At 46.9% G+C, this 19,720-nt stretch overlaps 1 protein-coding gene across 1 annotated transcript in view; it reads left to right on the forward strand.

The window, feature by feature from the left end:
- The window catches only part of LOC119440668 (hemicentin-2-like), a 216,503-nt gene extending 214,640 nt beyond the window's left edge, over positions 1 to 1,863 (forward strand). The window contains exon 13 of the mRNA XM_049662188.1: positions 1,415 to 1,863. The gene's annotated coding sequence lies outside the window, so the exon portion shown is untranslated. The remainder of the gene's footprint in view (positions 1 to 1,414) is intronic.
- The last annotated feature ends 17,857 nt before the right edge of the window (positions 1,864 to 19,720 follow it).

The raw sequence follows: 19,720 nt of genomic DNA on the forward strand, positions 1-19,720 counted from the left end.
GTTTGTTTGCTATCTGAACAATGTAGCCTCGATAAAATATTTTCGAGAATCTGTCATCTTACTTCTGTCGTTTCATGAACCAAGTGCTATGCCATCACAATCCATGCACCCACCTCTGAAAAACTGTGGTTGTGCTCGAAACTGACTAACGTAAGCAACAATGTGGAACAATAGCTCGATAGCTTAAAGCAAATTGCTCTCAGGCGGCTGTGAATGTTTTCTGAAAATGCTGTTGCACGAATTTTCTGCGTCCAAATCACCTTAACGAAATACGCAGATGTCTAATTGAGGCAAGCATGCACCCACATGCCTCTCTATGTGCCTGGATTAACTGTTAAGCTCGAGGATACAGAGAATATTGCATGCGAATTTTTTTTTTTTTCTCTGACCCGCCGCGGTAGCTCAGTCAGCTAAGGCGTTGCGCTGCTGAGCACGAGGTTGCGGGATCGAATCCCGGCCGCGGCGGCCGCATTTCGATGGAGGCGAAATGCAAAAACGCCCGTGTGCTTGCGTTGTAGTGCACGTTAAAGAACCCCAGGTGGTCAAAATTAATCCGGAGCCCTCCACTACGGCGTGCCTCATAATCAGAACTGGTTTTGGCACGTAAAACACCAGAAAGAAGAAGAAGAAGAAGAATTTTTCTCGACAAAGAAAGCCGGATAGGAGCCCTTGACCTGCTCGAATTTATAGACAACACAGTAATGTGAAGTCGCTTTGTTTTGGCGTTCGCCTGGCCACCTGTAGCTCAATTGACAAAAGAGAACCGGACTTTTCTGGGTGCTCTCAACTCCGAAATAAAAGAATCTGTTGGCGCATTATTTTTGCAATGAATCCCCGCGACATTGTTTCCCACCACCTATGCGGTGAGGCCAAGAATGATGAAAAAACAAACAAAAAAATTTGTCGCATCTACGCGCTCATTTGTGCTTGGAAGGTAGTGGGGATGACTGTCTCGTTTATCGATATGTCGCTCAGACCAGCACCTTCGTGGGATTATGTATTCTACATATGTTTGATTGCCTTTTATAACCAAAAGAATATTCATAACCGGAATGTGCACGTTTTATTATCGACGTACAACCGCGAATTATGGGAAAGTAGCATCGAACAGCAGCACTGTTGGCGACTGTTCATGAGGCTATGCGCAGCCATTGACACATGCATCTGTATTCTGCTGATCAGACGGCATAAGAAATTGCCAAGGTATTAAATTGTATTTTCTTTCTGTAGAAAAAGTTGTGGAATGCAACAAGACGTTTATAGAACTTAATGGGAGAACCAGCATCGCCTTCTGTTCTCGCCACCGAACAAGCAACACTAAAACGGGAAATAGGCTGACACCTCTAGCACATGTGTTTCTTTTGTCTGTTATTCATGTGAATGAGTGCCTTTTTTATTGTTGATATTTGTGCAGCGGCCAACCTGCTCAACATGATCACTACGAAGGAAGCTGTCTTGTCGAAAGTTGGCTCTGATGCCACGCGCCGAAGATTTCCCGGTCCAAACTACGGGCGTGTTCGTCATCCCAACCTGGGCCGTCCCCGTTGTCGTGTGAAGGAAGTTCTCACATCTCAGTGGGTTCGTTGGACCACCATTGCGTTTCTTCAAGGCCCGCCTTCATCGTCACCATGGGTCGTCGACAAATGCTCAGCCTCGTGTCGTGCCTTAAAGCCGCTTTGTCATTCGCGTCGACATGTTGAAGACCCGTTTGCGGCGGTGGACAGTCTTCGTGTCGCCTCTCTCTCGGTTGTGTAAGTAAAGTGAACCCGTGAGAACAGCGGACATTCCTCCTCTTATTTATTTATGATTTGTCATGTATACTACAGAAACATACATGAGGTTTGGAAAATGAATAAATGGCATTTGCTGATCTCGACCCCACAAGGAGTAGGGTAATAAAGGTTTGCGAACTAGTGCAGCCTGAATGACTGACTCTTCAAGGGGGTGTTCCACATATCAGCAAGCGAAAGAGAGTAACACAAAGAAAAATAGCAAGCAAGGTGTGTACCCGCCTGTGCTGTGTCTGCGTAGATATTTCTCTACAGGTTCTGAGCCAAGCAGTTTTAGCGGGTGAGCTGCTGCTTCTCGAAAATGACGATGGGTGGAGTACATCGTATACGAAATTGGTATGTAGTTTGACAGACTAAATTAGAGATCGGGCGACCTTCTTGAGTAAGCGGGTGGCCAGCGAGAGCTTTGCGTGGAGCTTCTGTACCGCCACGTTGTTGCGGTTCAGGTCCTGGAGGTGCAGCCCCAAAACTCTGAGAGTCTGCACGTGCGGTATCGGCGTTCCGTCTTGGGTTACCACGTTGATGTGCTGCGTTGTCGGGCGTCGCGCGCGCTTACTCAAGAAGGTGGCCACGCTTTAATTCCCCTACCCCTTCCCCCCTTTATGCCGGATCGTCAATAAAGTTGTTTCACTCACTCACAGATCAGGCGACTCCGTAGAATTAAATGAAATCGTTTCGACAAGCCACTGGATTTTTTGTACTTCAGTTACTATTATTACAACTTAAACTAGAATTACAAGATCACTGAGCAATCCGGTTGTTGTAGGTTTCACTGGCAGAAGTGTATGGGCCATATGGTGATATTACCGTGATTAATTTACATAGAGAGCACCCAATCAGCACCCCCCCTCCCTCCCACCGACTGCTAAATAACCTAAGGAGGCAAGATAAAAATGTAGGTGTGGACAAAGTATGAAGCATCACAGAACTTTACTGAGCGAAAGAAAAACTTGTCTTCGGAACAAAAGAGAAAGAGTAAGACAAGCAAACATTGCAAAAAACAGGCATGTAAACTCACTTACTTTCATGCCAATCTCCCGTAGTAGGTACAAGGTATTGATTGCAAAAAAAAATACGCCTACAGTTTTTTAAGCCTTCTAATAGTACCTGGCCGATTGTTGAGTGCCAAACAATACCTCTTACATATAGAAACGTGTAAAAGTAGGCAGGGAAATGCCAAAATGTTTGAAAGCTGTTGTAACATAAGCTCTAAACACTTATACGGAAGCTGAATTGTACGGAAACGCAAAATACGGAAGCTGAATTGAAAGCGCTAGCTTTTCTTTGCTCGTTGCTCGTTTTCGCTTCGTTCACACCTTCCGCAATGAAAAAGTTAGTGAGTGGCACCATAAGGCGCTTTCATCGGTGGAAGTGCACTTGACGCCACGTGAGCTTCCACTAATGAGAGAGGAGTTTTTGGAGACGTGCAGCAAAGGGACTACAGCAAGATAGTGTTACCCTTTGCGCATCACGAGTGGTGAAAAACCATCGATTGTGCCTGCAGTATCGTGGAAGTTTTGGCACGGCGCAGTCATGCCTCATCTTTCCCTTCCGAAGGCAGTGGCGGCGCAGCCGTTTGCAGCTGCATCGCAGATGGTGGTATAGAGGCACTAAAGGCTTAAAGTCGACGTGGACTCTTAAAGTGCCATTCCAGAAACATTGCGTCACTTGTTTCGGGCCAAGATTTAGTTAAAGAGAAAATAGCGTCTGAAGGGTCCCAGTCAATTTCGCACAATTCAAACCGCCTGCCGCCTGCCCCCGAACGGGGAGCGAGGACGTCGCATCACTCCCCTTTACTGCCGTCGGTAAGTAAAACAGCACCCGACAGACGACGCTATGGCTTCTGGAGCAAAACTCAAACTTGCGGTCATGGAGAAACCGAGACAAGGCAGAGCGTTGGATTAGCCGCTGCATTTGCTTTTGGTCAAGTGCGGTGGATTGTTCGGGCATAACGAGACATCAAATGAACATGGCATTCCCTGCCACTTGCGTTTTGTGTGAGTTTCGTGAGCCTACAAAACCAGCTCAGCACTACGCGATAACGAAACAATTGCAACGCGACAACGCGGGCGGCGGAGAGTAGAGCGAGAACGAAACCTTTCGACTGCCCGCGTCGTTGTCGATGGTAACGTCAGTTTCTTGTTTCTAAATATCAAATAGAACTGGACAAGCAGCATATTATTTCGCCTTATATTGCAATGTACTGATCTTTTTATTACGAGTAGTCTAGTACTAAAGAGAGAATTTTAATTATTTTGGCCCACGTCATCGGGCACTCCTCATGAATGCCACGGGGATGTCGCAAATAGTATCCTGCATTTACCTGAATTTCTGGATTACTAAAGCTCTGTTCGGACGCCTTAGATGTTCTCACTCATTCATCTATCAGTTTATCTTGGCTTTCTATTTACCTTTAGTGTCCCTTTAATGAAACTGTGACTCGCTTGAGGCGCTGCTGCTTTTCCGGATGCTCCACTGCATGCTTAGATAATCGGCGAGCAATCGAATATCGGATAAGAGCGCTGTAGCCTAAACTAGAACGCTACAAACCATCATATACACCGGATTTTCATGGAAGAATCAAAACCTTCAGACCTCCAAGCGATTCGGCGACCCAGCTAACGTCTAAACATTCGTAACAGCCCTGTGAGTTGTTGATAAAGTTGGCATTCCTAGTTGTCTTGTTTGCACGCGATAAAGGGCACGAGGGACTTTCAAAATAAAAAAATACCCCTTACAGAAGTGACAGCTCCAATTAATTTGCTGCTACCAAGCTGCCTTATTTCTTAAAGGAAACTTCCGGACCTTTTCCGACGCAAATGTTGTTTCATTCGAGGTGATCTCCTTCATGTTACATTAGCTTACATTCAGGGGAATGAAAACCATGCGTACGTTCAATCAGGCGTACGATCAGCAGCATCCGTGGTCTCGCCAATCTCATCTCCGCGTGTTGCCCCGAGTTACGGAGGCAACGCAGCGAGTTGTCGAGCTGACGAAATACCATCTCGTAGAGGAAGATGACCCCAAAACCTTTTACGGGTTTTACGACAGAGGGAGGGTCAAGACCAGAGGGAGCCAGAGCTTAGCCAGGGTCGTAAACGCTATTTTTGTAACATTTTGTATTATCACTTTATTCCGATAATTCTGGCTTGGCTTACGCCAGAAAAACGCCTAATGTATCTTAGCCACCGGCCATGGTATGAAAATCAAGCGAGTGAATAAGGCACGTGCCTCGTGAGAAAAGCAATATCGGCAGACTGTGACTGCCAGTAATAAAGGAACGCGGTGATGGCAGAAGACGAGGAAGAAGAAGAAGAACGCCGCCATACTGGTGAAAGGTCACGCGTCATCGCTTCCTTGACGTCGTCGATGTCTCAAGCTCCTCAAGGCTTGCGCAGTTCTGAGGCGCTTCAACCCGCCACAAGCCCACAAGGTTCGTATGTGGCTGATTTTGCTGTTGAACGTGCTGATCTTTAGTGTAGCTGCAACATACTGTGCTACGGTACGTTGCTCAGCGGTGCATCTATCGTTAGGGTTTGGAAAGGATTGTTCATTGTCTTACAGGAACGTTTAATGTGAGTATTTTTCTCAAGGGAGAAAGGAGTTTGAACTCAAAGCTCATTATCTAAGCGTGCAGTTTTCTTCAACGTCTTACTCTCACCTGTAATGTTTTCGACCTAGTATTCGCGGAATAATGGTGGGTGCAGGCTCAAACCGAAGCGAAAAGTCAATGGGAATTACCCAGCGGGTAACACCGAAGCAACACTTCAAATGCTGTCTATGTTTCATCCGGTTACGTATAGATACTCTAACACTATAGTGAAGCTAAAAAAAAATGTCGCAGTTTCACCCGAAAGGCAAAGCATCAATTGCGATAGCAAATTAGTAGAGAGCTATACGGAGTAAGGATAGTAGTTTTATCAGCTGTATATACTTGGATAGGCAGCAGCGCCAGCAACGCGCAGAACTGTTGTCGACGCCATCGGCGTTTTGCCCGCGTTCGCACAGAACGCGTGCGGCGTTCTTATATAAATACGCATTTGGTGCCGCAGCTAAACCTCGTCTCCCCTCCCTCCCTCCCTCCCTCCTAGGGAGCCTACATGCAAGCGCTGTTTTAGGGTGGTGACAACCTATGTAAAGGTACTTGCCGCCGCCAGCTAAATGGGCGGGTAAAATTTTCCACCAGATATACGAGAGCATGTGGGAATCAAAATGGTGAAAAGACCAGCCGACTGACCACGTTTCCCGCGCCCGTTGGTGCCGTGAAACTAATTCATTTTTAAAAATAAACTTTGGCCTCAGCAGCCAGAGACCCATAGCGTGTCTGAGAGCAGTGCATGGCAGGTCTACGTTTTAGTTAAACAGGCTTGTAAGCACATTTTTTATTACAGCAGACTTCGAAAAACACCCTTTACATAGTGTGTACAAGGGGAAGGCAACGACAATGTTTAATGCAGTTCACAGTCTTGGCTTGGAAAAATACTACCACGAGCACGCCACCGTTCCTTATAACTTGTTGCTTTGTATGCTATTGAAAAAAAATAACTTTGATGTGTTAAAATAAGAGGAACCGTCAACTAGTATATTAAAGATGTATGAAGGTTTGATGTGCGCATTGCTGCAAAACTAAATTAAAGAAATTTATTAGATCGCGTGCCAAAATGGGTACATCAGAGCGTGACAAAAAGAATGCAGGGATGCGCCGCGACTTGTAGCGAAATTGAGAGTCAAAATGGCTACTGACCAAATTTGGCGGTAAATAGCGCTCAAAATTTTGGACTTGTCACCACCCTAAAACGGGCGGTTGCATATAGGCTCCCTACTCCCTCCCATCCCCCCACGGCATTTCGCGCCACGAAAGAAGTCGCGTTTGCTCTCTATATATGGTGATTATAAAGGAGGAGACGCAGCCCTGCAGGGAGCACGGCGCAGAACGCGCGTTTGTTCTCCGACGTGCGTTCGCTCCCTGATAAGTGGTTCTTGAGGGAAAGGGAAAGGTTGGCGCTATCTTCTGCAGCCCTTGAGGGAGCACTGCTCAGCGTTCGCTCCCTGAGAAAGCGCGCGTCCCTCGCCTCCTTTCACTCGCACATACAGCGTTCGGAGCGCGGCGACGATTTCATCGCAATTGACGTCATACGGAAGCTCACGGCGACGGCGACGACGACGCCGATGGCAGAAATCCGCTTTGGAGTGTCCATATAATTGGTATCGCAATAAAAGCAGACAGTTATCTCTTACGACGCATTATTAGCGTCATTTAATGCCTTTAAACTGGCACAGTGGGCTATGAGGAACGGCTGCAGTGGAAGGCTCAGGAATAATTCTGCCCGCCGGGCGTTCTTTAACGCGCATCTAAAGCATGGTACACAAGTCTTTTGTGGCGAGAGCTACATTGGCTGTATTCTCGCCGTTGCGCTGTGGTCGGTGGCCGCACCGCGAGCTGAGCCGTTGCCTAGGAACCACCGCTGCTGGCAGCGTGCAGCGTTTCATGTAGGCTCCCTATGGCAGCGCCGCTCGCTGTGCCATCGGGCATGACGTCAGAGAAGAAGCCGGTGAAACCGCGAGCTGAGCCGTTGCCTAGCAACCGCCGGCGTTGCATCGGCGTTGCCGGCGTTCCGTCGCCGGAGGAGCCGGCCTTGCATCGTATATATAGAAGGGGCGGCTCGGTGGGATTCATCGCAAGATATGGAAAGTGAGTCGGAGAAACTGAAAGAAGGCAGGCTTCGTCATCGGAACGAATCCAAGAGGAGGCAGCGAGCAGAGGAGACGGAGGAAGAACGAGCCGCATACTTCGAGAAGCGTCGAGAAGCACACCTCGACAAGCGGTCAGGCGAGTGCATTCAGATGAGGATGGTTCGTCGTCTAGTTCGGCATCTCGTGCCGGGGCCGCTGATCAACGACGGAATGAAACACCAAGCTACACAATAACATTAACCGTACCTCTCACTACCCACACTCAGGCATAACTGAGTTAAGCCACAGCGATTTTTTTTACGTTCCGTCATCGTTGGAATGTGGCCACCACTGCTGCGAATAGAAATCCGTGACCTCGCGCTCACCATCGCAAGGCCATAGCCACTGTGCCACCACGGCGGGTATCAGTCGAGCTACGAAATGGCAGTATGTAGGCAAATCAGGGCGCATTCAAGCGCAAGCTCTTAGAAACGAACCACACTAAATAAAGGAATGCACAAATGAAAAGACACACATTTCACAGTCGTTAGGCTGCCTCATTTATAACATTAATACGCAACACTAACAATATGCTCATGTTTATTCTGAATGACCCAATTTTATGTGCAAGCAGAAAATGAACCTGCAGTTAAGCGTATGCAGAATATATTTACCCCGCACTGCTGTTGTGCGAATATTTATAAAAAATAACGAGAGAAGTAACGCGATTTTTTTATGAAGCCTAAGGACGGTTTCCAAGCGTCGACAACGTAGCACTACGGAGTTGTGGAACTTGCCGCGGAAACATTGCGATGCAGCAATAGAGCGCGTATTGAACAGCGAAGTTATAAGTTTCGTCGTAGTGGTCGTGCGGCGAAGGCGTACTCGGTATTAATTAGCAACGCAACCTGCTTCTGAATCTCAAATTCTTGTTTTAAAATGTAGTTATCCATAACTATAAAAGAAGTCTTCTTCCGTATACCTAACACAAATACAACACGACTTCTTTGCGCAGTTTTTTCAGCCAGTAATTCATAACTTCTGTTTCTCATGTTGCACTTTACCGGCTCCACGTAGGCGGTTAGCTATATATATGAGTTTGTACTACTGCGGTTGTGAACGCTGACGGTCCGGGCAGTATGATATGTCAATCAAAAAGCATAATGTTAGGTTTTTCGCCTTGCCTCGTTTTGGTAGGCAAATGCACTGGTTTTTCAAGCGAACTTTGTATACGCTAGCCTACGCCGGTGATGTAACACTAAAACGCCGGCTCCAGCGGCGGCTCGCCGGCGCCGGTGCGTGAGTCATTAGGCACGATGCCTGCCGTGTAAGCGCGCGCTCACGCCACGTGCGCAGCCAATCAGAGCCGTTCTGCTTCCGCCGGGGAGGGAAAAGGCAGGAAAAGGGTTGCGCCCTCTTCGTTTCCGGTCAGTTCAGTCTCGGAAAACCAATGGGACGGCCATGCATTGTGCGCATCTCCAAACAACCCGCAGCTCTCACCGAGTGCCGACGGAAGAACGCCCGTGAAAAGGCGCGTCTGCGACGGGCAGAGCTTATGGAGCGAGCCGCTGAAGTTGCGGCATTCCGCCAACGCCCAGCAGATCACTTGACCTTCCATTGGTCATGGTCACGTTACAAGAAACATAACCGTCAAACACAAGGTGTGCCTGCAGGACAAGCTTCGCTTACCCCCCTTTTCCGGTAGCGAAAGGGCCGACAATTTTTATTGGCAACAATTCCATGTATATACATTGATGTACATTTTCACGATTATTTTTTGTGTTTGCCATGAAGAATGCAATGTACATATGTAATCCCATCTGCCGCACATTAATTGTACACGTATCCTTATTTGTGACACATCATTGTACGTATTGTTACTATTTAAATCTATGTAATTCAAACTTGACGACTGTTTCGTGATTGTTGTGGAATTACAGTGCATCGGACTTGCATCTTCAAGGTCATGTACCTATAGTGTACAGTGTAATCTTATTGAATTTAAATCGTCAATGTAGCAACAAACGTTTTCTAAACGCATAATGATGGTGAAAAGCCGCAAGAAATTAAGAGGATGTAAGTTCAAATGTGTTACGGGATCCACTAAGTTTCCCTTTTAAGCCGCCAGCAACGCAGTCTGCGTAGGATCCCTGAAATTACGGTATCCACAAGGAGTCGGTGAGAACGCGCAGGTGGCGTGAATGATGAATTTTCACCGTAAGAACAAGCAAACAGACCCGCTGTATACTTCCGGCAAAGGGTGTTACAACTCGCCTATACAGCTTTCCCCTATTTGATGTATCGGTTGCCCAGATTGGCATGCATCTGTGAAGGATGCTCTTAGAACCTCCTCTCGATTTGTAGGTTGATTCATATCAAGAAAGAAGACATATCGGCACTTGTGCTGCAAGAACAGTTAAGAGATACTAACGTGTCCATTCCTTTCTTGGCAATAGGTAGTGTGCAATGCATGGCGACCTTGACGTTATTCCGGCTCGTGCATCCGCGCTTTCGGTGCTCGCAGTATACAAGAGTGTTCGAGATCGGCTTCCACTTAACACAGCTGGTGCTGCGATTTGGGCATAACTTCTAATCACCAGCTGTACCTCCACGCCGAAGCTTGTAAAAAAAAAATGTGGTTGATCCCTCTTATATAGGAATCGGTATAGAACACGAAAGTGAAACGTGTCTTCACAGAAGTAGTGTAATGTTTATTGCACATTGATATATAATGTCTATTGGTGTTTTGTGGCTAAAGCGCCCTTAGGCGTTGATGCACCCACGCTGACGCCTGGTGGCACGTCTCCTCCATCACGACTACCAACGTCGATGACCATGAGCAACCGTCGTGCATATGGAAGCTGCACTACGCTGCACACGCTAGCACAACGCGAAAGACGAAGCACGTAACTGACACACTAATACAACGCGCAAGACAAAGCACGTAACTGAATCGTCACCGAGTCAAATCAGCGCGTACAGCGCGTCGTAATTGCAGCCTCCGCGATCAACTTCAGAAACATTTTCAGAGCTAATTGCGGAGGCCACGCTCCGCTGTGCTGAGTACGGTGAACGCCACCTAGGTGGCGTTGGTAGTGCTTCTTGATGCCAGCGTCCCTTCGAATGCTGGCATCGAGGCGTCGTAGTGCTGAGACCACCGAAGCGTTCACTGTCGGTGCGCGTTAGTGTCATAATGCAGTACTTCTCTTTTCTGCTCGTAGGCGGCGGCACCGCGCCGAGCAAGAGCGCGGGTACACGGAGGAGTGTTAGATATATAAGGCGCGTCTGTGTAGCTCTCTGCAAATGCGTTTGTGGCGCAATGGGTTAAACGCTCGGCGATCTATCGTCGCGGACCGAGAGGTCGTGGGTTCGATTTCCAAATTTTGCATGTTTGTGGAACTTTTTCTTCTGGTTTCTTTCTTTGTATTATGTTCGTGTACATTGTAAGAACGTCATTCCGTATTTCCGTATGACGTATTTCCGTGACGGAAATACGTCAGTGAAGTCTTGGTGGACCCCGGCATAAAACACTTTCGTGTTAAAAGGAAGTGCATGGCTGAAAGCCAAGGGAATAGCCCTGCGGCACAGAATTATGTGCAGTGGTCGCAGAAGGGAAATGATTAAGGTGGATAACAGGCAGCAAGCATCATGCAGGAAGCGGGTTTTGGATACACTGCACGAAAGAAGGTGCAATCGCGAGAGGAAGCGGTAATTATGAACTAGAAAATGGGTTGAATATGTTCTTCCAGAAGAGGGTTGAAGATTACGGGTGTTTCGTGAATCCTAAGGAGTTGTGTAGCTTTAACGCTAGAACCAGTATTTATGGTCGCACAGTCAGCTCAATTATCGCGAGTACGAGGCTGCTTTGTGCAGATGCTGTGTCGAGAGAATGAGAATGTCGTTTGAGCACCATATTTATTTTTCTGTCGCGCGCGATCCCTGAAAGTTGATTGCTAAAAACAAGCTGCGTCTCGTGTCGCGTGCAGGTGCAAAAGATGGCGACAACGACGTGACCAAGGCGCCTTTTACGTCACCTGCTTTTTCCGGCAACGCGGTAGCGATGATGGATTGTGTTGAACTCCAGCCTGACAGGAGGAGCTCTATGGGTCACAACGAACAGGTATCTACACTTACCGAAATTAACAGGACTGTAGAAACTTTTAGGCACTTTCAAAGCGTACATCCTTGCAAAATTTTAATAATATCACGTGAGCGTCCCCCGCACGGCGTGTAACCACCTCATAACGTCGAGGGGAAGCGAAATTGGCGATTGTACGCACAAGCACGCACATCACACATCAGAGCTAGCATCGTCTCCGACACTGTACACTTCAGGAGAACACACGCCATACGATGATTATCTGCGCGCTCCTACCTACAAAAGAAAAAAAAAAGAAAAATAACGGTGTGAAACATGTGTACGGCAAAGCTCTGCCACCTGGAATGTAGTTTCCATATTTGTGTTACTGGACTCGCGCTTGGGCCACAAAATTTAAATGAGAAAAAGAAATAAACTGGAATAAATTTGCACACATGAGTTATTGCTTATGAACGATGAGGCCTCACGGTAAGGCAGAACACGTGTACTGAAGTGAACAGCCTAGCAGACGATGCTCGCAGTTGGAGAGTGCTTTGTGCGCTTGAACGTATTATGGCCGATATCGCCACTTGCCGCCGTTATAGGGCAGTGACATTCTGTGCGATCGGTGATCACACTATATTATTAAAAATACCAGGGATTTACTTTAATATTATGTACTGCAATGAAACTCCGTCACGGAGGAATGACTGCTTGCGTCCTATTTGACTTCATTTACCACACTTCTCGCGGTCTCCGAATGAACGCTTTAAGACTGCTTGTGCGCAATCTGAGTTAGCGTAGTGTGGTATTCTGCATGGAGATTTACAAGAAATCTCTGCAATGTAGTTAAATAGGTGACGCGCACTTAATCCCGCATGAAGGATCTAACACTAGTGCTTCGTTCTAAGAGCCTATGTTCCTTAGTTTAACTGCAGAAGAACTTGAAAATGTTACACCCTGAATATGCGCGCGCAAATGTGGCAGGGTTGCCGTCAGTTTCGGGGTAAGCCCAAGAGATTTGTCGTAATTAAGCTGTGTGGTCATGGGTTTTCCCGACAAACGAGAATAATTGGCTACAAGTCTTACAGTGTTGTCTGCAGACTACTATTGTTCGAAATCCTTGCAGTTCTAAATAAATGCAGGTGTAACTCTTCAGTCAACACTTCATTGATCATATACGTTTAGAGGGATCAGAGGTCAAAGTACCTAAACTATTTCTGGACCACCTTCTGATTCATGATCTGTGCCGAGAATATCGCGAACAGAACGTCGAAAACGTGTGTAGTGACAAAAGAAAATTTAAAAAAATTAGGGGGCAGCTTCACACTTGTGGTGCGAAGACTGGGCAAACAGCGAAGCTGGCGACCCCACCTACCTTATCTCGGTTCGGCCAAGTTTTTGCGGGGTTATGCTTCGAGACTCGGCCACGTTTTGCGCAAGATCACTCCGGAATCATGACAGTCCAAGGGGCAGTGAACACTCGGTCATTAAAGCATCTGGACGCTTCAGGACGCTCAAACGCTATTGCTCGGTTTAGTGGGCTCGTAACTCCAAATTTTCTGCGAATCGTCGACGTTTCGCCGCCGCTTCGGCGGCGCGATACTCGGGATCAGACCGAAGGCATCTCACTCGTTCTGGAGTAGCGGCGCGGCGGCTTTCACGCCACGCTTCCTTTTCTTCGGAAGTGACGCTCTTGGGCCACCCCATCTTCGCGGCCATGTGCTCGGCGCGGAGACAGCGGGGCTCTTGTGTCGCCGTGGCGGCGACGTGGAGCTGTATTTCCCGTGGGTCGGCGAATTGACGTTACGGCTTAGCTCCGCCTCTGCGCAGCCGCGGCAACAACTCCTCACGACGCGGTGATGTCATGGCTCGGCAAAGCTAAGATGAAGCGATGCGGTGCGCGCGATGACATCACGGCTCACGCAGCTGTGGCGAGGCTCGGCGCGGTCGGCGAAGCTGGGGTGAAGTGTTGCTAGGCGACGCATGATGACGTCATCGCCAGGCAGAGGTTTTGCGGCGTACACGCGACGGACCATCCTCGAGCTTAAACAGCTTCGCTAGTTCACAGGGGTATGTACCATTGCACTTGGATCCTCGCTGCACTACCACCAGTATCGGCCCACATTTCGGCGTTATACCTGATGGCAAAAGCCCAGGTTAAAGAGCTTCAGTTTAAATTAAAATGTCGATAAGGAGTCCATGTACTGCGACAATTTCTAATTAAAGGCTACAACAAGTTCCCTGTGTGCTTGATATGGACGATGTTAAATCAGTTTTGCGAACGATAAACATGGAATCTAATGCCAAGGGCATTTTCGTATAAAACTGTCATAGCAGAGATACGCACTAAAATTGCATGGTTCATTTCATTGAGTCTCAAACTTTAAATTAATGGTAGGCATTAAGCTTAGGCCAGAAGTGCCGTTAGCGCGTCGCCGAATAAGTTCTTCATAAATTTGTAGCAGTTAAAACAATAAGTGAAATCCTACGGATTGAGCAAATGTCAAATCTTAGTTGCTGTATTTGTACACGTTCCTCTTGAAGGCCATGCGTCAACAAGATTATATCGGCTGTGTACAACAACCAACCAGGTCAATTTGTCTGAAAGTTGCAATTAGCTTTAAGAAAAGGCTTACACTTTCCTTCTTTTTATAGGTTCCCACGTCGTTATACACAACGTCGATGCCGGTATCGCGATGGCAGGCGTTCGCCACAACGTCGCGAAAGTCCAGCACGCTTGTACACACAACGTCGGACAGGGTGGGACGCCGAGGCAGCTCCTCCAGACTGAGCATATTTGCCAGGAATCTAAAAGTCAGGTGTAAGTAGTGTTGCTCACTTCTGACTGAATTTTTGAATGCAATATCGGACTGGCTGGCTGGTGGCAGGCTGGCTGGCTGGCTGGCTCACTCAAAGATGAGACTGCGAGGATACATGGTACAGAAAAGCGGACGCTGTATTAGTTCTGTACTGTTCGCCAGTATTCAGAAAGATGATTACACAACAATCGTGAACTTTTCTGAGGTTGCGTGATTCGGCTGATTGGCTGTTGAACATGAAAACTACTGTTATAATTTTATGATTGTACGGTAATACATCAGGCTACATCATCTGTGTTTTGAACGAATTTTTTTTTCATCGGTTATGAAGGCGATGGGGGCTGGAAGGTGGTTCTTCGTGGTTATTGTTTTGTTCTGTTTTTCTTGGGGGGGGGGGGGGGGGACACAAAAAAAGTTGGAGGTCATGTTAATGTGACTCGTGGGGCCCATAAACCTTGAAATGATGCTACACGTTGAACTTTTAACACTCTTATGTATGTAAAAGTTTATTTTCCAAACATAAATTCCGTTTAACAACCATTTTATTTACAACACTCCATAATGGAATGATCAAAAAACTCAAAATGCGATGCAAAATTAACATCCTTTACGACAGGAGCTCGTTAGCACGTTTGCAAAATATGAAAACAGTCCTTGCGGGGTGTTAATTCTGAAGGACAACTAGCACATTTTCAGCGATGCAAGATGTGACCCTATGCAAGCTTTCTGTTGAAATTAAGCATTTTGAGTTCCTGCACAATTCATACGTCTATATATCACTATTTTAGTAGCTGCAGAGTGGCTCCTGTGTGGCGAAGTGAATAGGAATTGTCCGCCTGCCACGTGATCTTCCTAGGTTCGAATCTGCCGCCCCGAATTTCTTGTTTAACCTATTTACGGATGAATTACTTGTTCTTTTATTTCGTTTAAGTAGTAGTGCTATTAAACAGATCGCGAACAGTGGAAATCTAACAAGATGTACACATTTTTTTTTCGTGCCATCTTCAAACAAAAGCCTTTTTTTGAGGGTGGTAATCAAATAAATGTGCTTTTAATGACAGGCTAAGGGCGCTCGTCTGGCGAAAAATTTATTTTTACACCCTGAAGAGTGTTAAAATGTTGAGTGTGATATCCGCGAAATGAAATGCAACAAAAAGTAAACAGCACGCTTACTTCATGTTGCACTTTCTCCTCAAGTTATTCTCGGCATGTAATTCGTGTTTTACATCAACCCCTATTGTTGAAGTATTAAAAGCATCTGAATTCCAAATTATGCCTTAATAAATCCGTTCAGGCATACAGGCGCACAAACGTACATAACAGACGTATACATGGTGGACAGGAGCACATGTTGTGGGGCTAGGCGTGTAAAATCTATTCCCACATTTTATTCCCGCGGCTGCTCTTTTAGTATTTACCGAAAAGGGGCGTTCGATTGCTTGTTTCTCGTTCATTGCTGCGCGAGCCGCTAGTTATTTTCACTATTTCCACCCCGTTGCTACCGGTTGTTTTGTGCTAATTTCCTAACAGCATGTGCTGGAGACATTGTGGTACTGGATGCCTCGTCGCTGCATATGAGACAGATATGAGTACATAGCACATCACTGTCACGCGCAGTCGGCAACGTCAGCTTCCGCGAGTACACGGCATCGCTGACCACAGCGGTGATCCAAAAGAATCGCCTCGTGGTCGCGACGTGCATGGCGGTGGCCTTACTACTCGTCGGGGCTTTCGTGATGTTCCTGTTGCTCAATCCTGGGGACAAGCGCAGCTCGGGCGGCACGCGGACCTGCGACTCGGACGAGTGCCTGCGCGCCTTCTACTACCTCGACCGCTGCCGGCGACCTGTTGGCGGATCCTTGCCAAGACTTTCATAGGCAAGGCCTCGCGCAAAGCAAAGCAAAAAATAAATTTGAAAAAGAAAAGATATATACAGATCCAACGCATATCTCGGAGTACAGGGGAAGCACCTAAATTAATGTTTTAAAAGTGTTAATCTGCTGCAATGGAGTTTTGCAGTATTGCGATTACCACTCGACTCACGTGACAAACTCGACCGCCATTTACACTGCCTCCGGGATCAGCCCGCATTTCATCGCACACTTCTCATGATCAGCACAGTTTATTACTACAGGATCTCCAGTATATACAGAACAACACGAAAAAAATAACGATGAAGAAGACACGCAAACAGGACGGGCGCTCTAGGATTGACCCACCTCATTCGACCGAGCAGACGTGCCGAACTCCAGGAGAGACCACATAATAAAGGCTCCGCTTTAAGAAGAGACTATGCGCCTGAAGGCGTATATTTGGTGCAGTGGGGATATTTATTTACCACCTGTTGGCTTATTTATTAAATCTGTCGATAAGAGAGCCTGCAACCGGCACATCCACAGAAGTACAGACGCGGCTACATTTAAACCGATTCGCTTAGTGAGTGGTATCCCGTGCGCAGCCTATTCGGCAAGACAGTAGCAGCCGCGGTCCGCAAAGTTCAGGAAGGTTTGCATAAAAAGCTTGTCTTTAAAAGTAGTACTTTACTAGGGTGGCAGTTTGAACTTGCGGATGGTCCATTATTGCGCGCGGCAAACAACGACAAAACAAGTGACTGTACGCACTTAGCGCCAAATGCGTCCGGTCACTTCTTTTTATACTCGTCCGCAAAGTGCTTTACGTATACTGCTCGCAAGAGGAAAGGTTTTCACCACTAGCAGTATTTTGAATATTTACCCCCGAACTCCATTATAGCAGCTTTGAGAATGGGGCAAATATCATTTTGGATCATCTACCACCCTCATACATGTAACAACCATAGATAAAGTTTGCTGTACTTGGTCGTTACTGTAAATAAATGTTTTTCTTGAATGTCCGTACACAAAGCAACAAAACTGCAGGCTGGACAAATTGGAATTATTCATTATGAAAAAAAAAGAAAGAAAAAATCTCATTATGTAATATTTAGTTTCTGCGTAAGGTTTTCGGTGCTTGCGCCTTCTTCAATATGGATAGTGAAGGTGGTAGTTTGTCAGTTGGTGCGACGATTTTGGTCTAACGAACTGGCTTTTTCCTTCCACCGAACTCTTATCAGTCTAATGGCTTCAATTCTCTTCCCAGGTACGTCTGCCACCATTGGCGGGACAACGACGACTTAGAGCAAATGTCCGTGAGCAACTTCTACTCTAGGCTCGACAATAACCTGCGCTTCGACAGCGCTCTGGAGCTTGGCAGCGAACCCGGAGGTCTACTATTTGCTCGTGCTTACAGGTAGGCTTGGTACATTCGCACAACAGGCAACGTTCTTGTCTTAGTATTACTTGGTACAATTTGGTCGAGTATTGCTGTAACGCTTTATCAACGGCCCCCGCAATGTGTTCACCTGAAGAATCATTGTGAACATAGCGAATCTTTTTCACTTGGAAGAATAGCGACCCGCTTTCGAGTCAGGACATGGTGGTACAATGTTGGAAGTGCATATGTAGTGTATTTTTTTATACATTGCGATAAATATATGCTTTGTCTAGGGCCCCTAAGCGTGGCGGAACTACGCAAGACTATGCAAATTTTCCACAGATGTTTACATATTGAAAAGTCTAAATTTATTTAGTTCTATTCTTCGGGCAATATTCTGGAAAGCTCCTTCAAAAAGGCACGTCTTTTACCATACGAGCATCAAATCCTCTAACGTCGTCATTTAGTAACATAATTAAGCGTTGACTTCTTGTGCACAATGGTGCACAAGACCCGTACCAATGGAATACACCTTGTTTCTCAGGGAATTTGAGCTCTAGTTTCCTCGAACTTGAACAGCTGTCTTAGTTCTTTCATCTTTCTAATTGATAAACATATCCATATTGGCATTGCATTCAAACTTGCAAACTAAATCTACCGTATTGATTGCTGCGGAGGGGACTAAATTTACAGAACAAATTAACTAATAGACCAGTAACACAAGCAAAATGCGCGCATTCCCGCTACAGAAACTAATAAGAGAACTGTGTGTCATCAACTTCATCTCAATTTAAAAAAATTGAAAAACAATCTTTTCACAGAATCGTTGGACTTTTTTTTTTTCAGGTCATGCCATCAATTCCTCAGCTCCTCAGGGGAAGCCAACGTCGCGCCGAAAGTTGCTGAGCATCTCAAGGCCTTGGTTCAGCGCTTCTCAGCGGAGTTAACCACGAGGAACTTGATCAAAGAAATCGTGCGCACTTCAATTACGCAAGGAGTCGACGTCCTTTTTGGCGTCAGCCTCACCATTAACAGTCGCAAATGGTACCCGAGTATAACGAGAGGAAAATCCCTTCGTGAGAAACTGGGCCGTCAATTTGGCGATTACCTCAACGAAGATATAGTGAAGTCATTCGTCTCCCTTCCCGCTGGTATGGTCTCGGAGCTCGTGAAAATTGACGACTCTGTGCACAAAGCTTTCTTCGGCAACAAGCCCACAGCAGAGCTGCGTGATCTGAATACGCTGTCCAATCTTGCGCTGGCTGTACCCCCACCAGTTTGGTCGTCGTTGTTTCAGGAATACCTTAACGTGTCCGAGGCTGCCAAGGTGCTGGTAACTGATTTCAACAAGATACGAGACGTTGTGAGCCTGCTCAGCACGGTCACCAAGAAAGAGGTACAGGGAGCGTACCTGTCTCTTCAAGCTGTCGCTGACGTGCTCTTTCTTTTCATTCAGAAGAAGTACTACTTCTTCGAGAATCTCATCGTGACGAGGAACTGCCTCCAGGTCACTTGTCTTGTCATGGGTCACTTCTGCGAGCACGTCACGTCACACGTATTCGGCTCGTCCAGCGAGACCAGGAGGACTATCCATAAGATCTATGATGCCATCTTGAGGCAGTACGTTCGTTCGGGCTTTTCGCTTTGGTCGGCTGCCGGCAACTGGCTACAGATCGCCGAAGACTTAGGCGCCGGTCCACTCGTTCAGCTCCCGAGTGTGCCCACAGACATCGCCGAAGCCGCAATCGCTCTCTACGAAACCTCGCTCAAGGACTGGCCTGACAACTATCCGGAGGTCTACTCTTCTCTTTCCGCTACGCACAAGATGGTTTCTATAAAGCTGCCTTTGCGCAACAATCATCGCTACCTCATCGAAGCGTACCTGAGAGGCTTCGTTTTGTATAGTGACCTGCTACCTGGGTTGCTGGTTCCCACGGCGCTCACCACGGCCCACATGACCTACTCTTCCCGCACGCCCATGTGAGTTCGCTACCTTGGTATAGTATTGCTTAAGTCGGATGCAATAGAGCTTAGAACTTCTAACCTTTGTTATGTCCAAGAAATGTAATGTACCCGCTGTGGTGGCTCAGCGGCTACGGTGCTGCTATGGTAATCACGAGGTCGCG

Source organism: Dermacentor silvarum, chromosome 2 (genome assembly GCF_013339745.2).
Source record: "Dermacentor silvarum isolate Dsil-2018 chromosome 2, BIME_Dsil_1.4, whole genome shotgun sequence".
Taxonomy (NCBI): Eukaryota; Metazoa; Arthropoda; class Arachnida; order Ixodida; family Ixodidae; genus Dermacentor; species Dermacentor silvarum.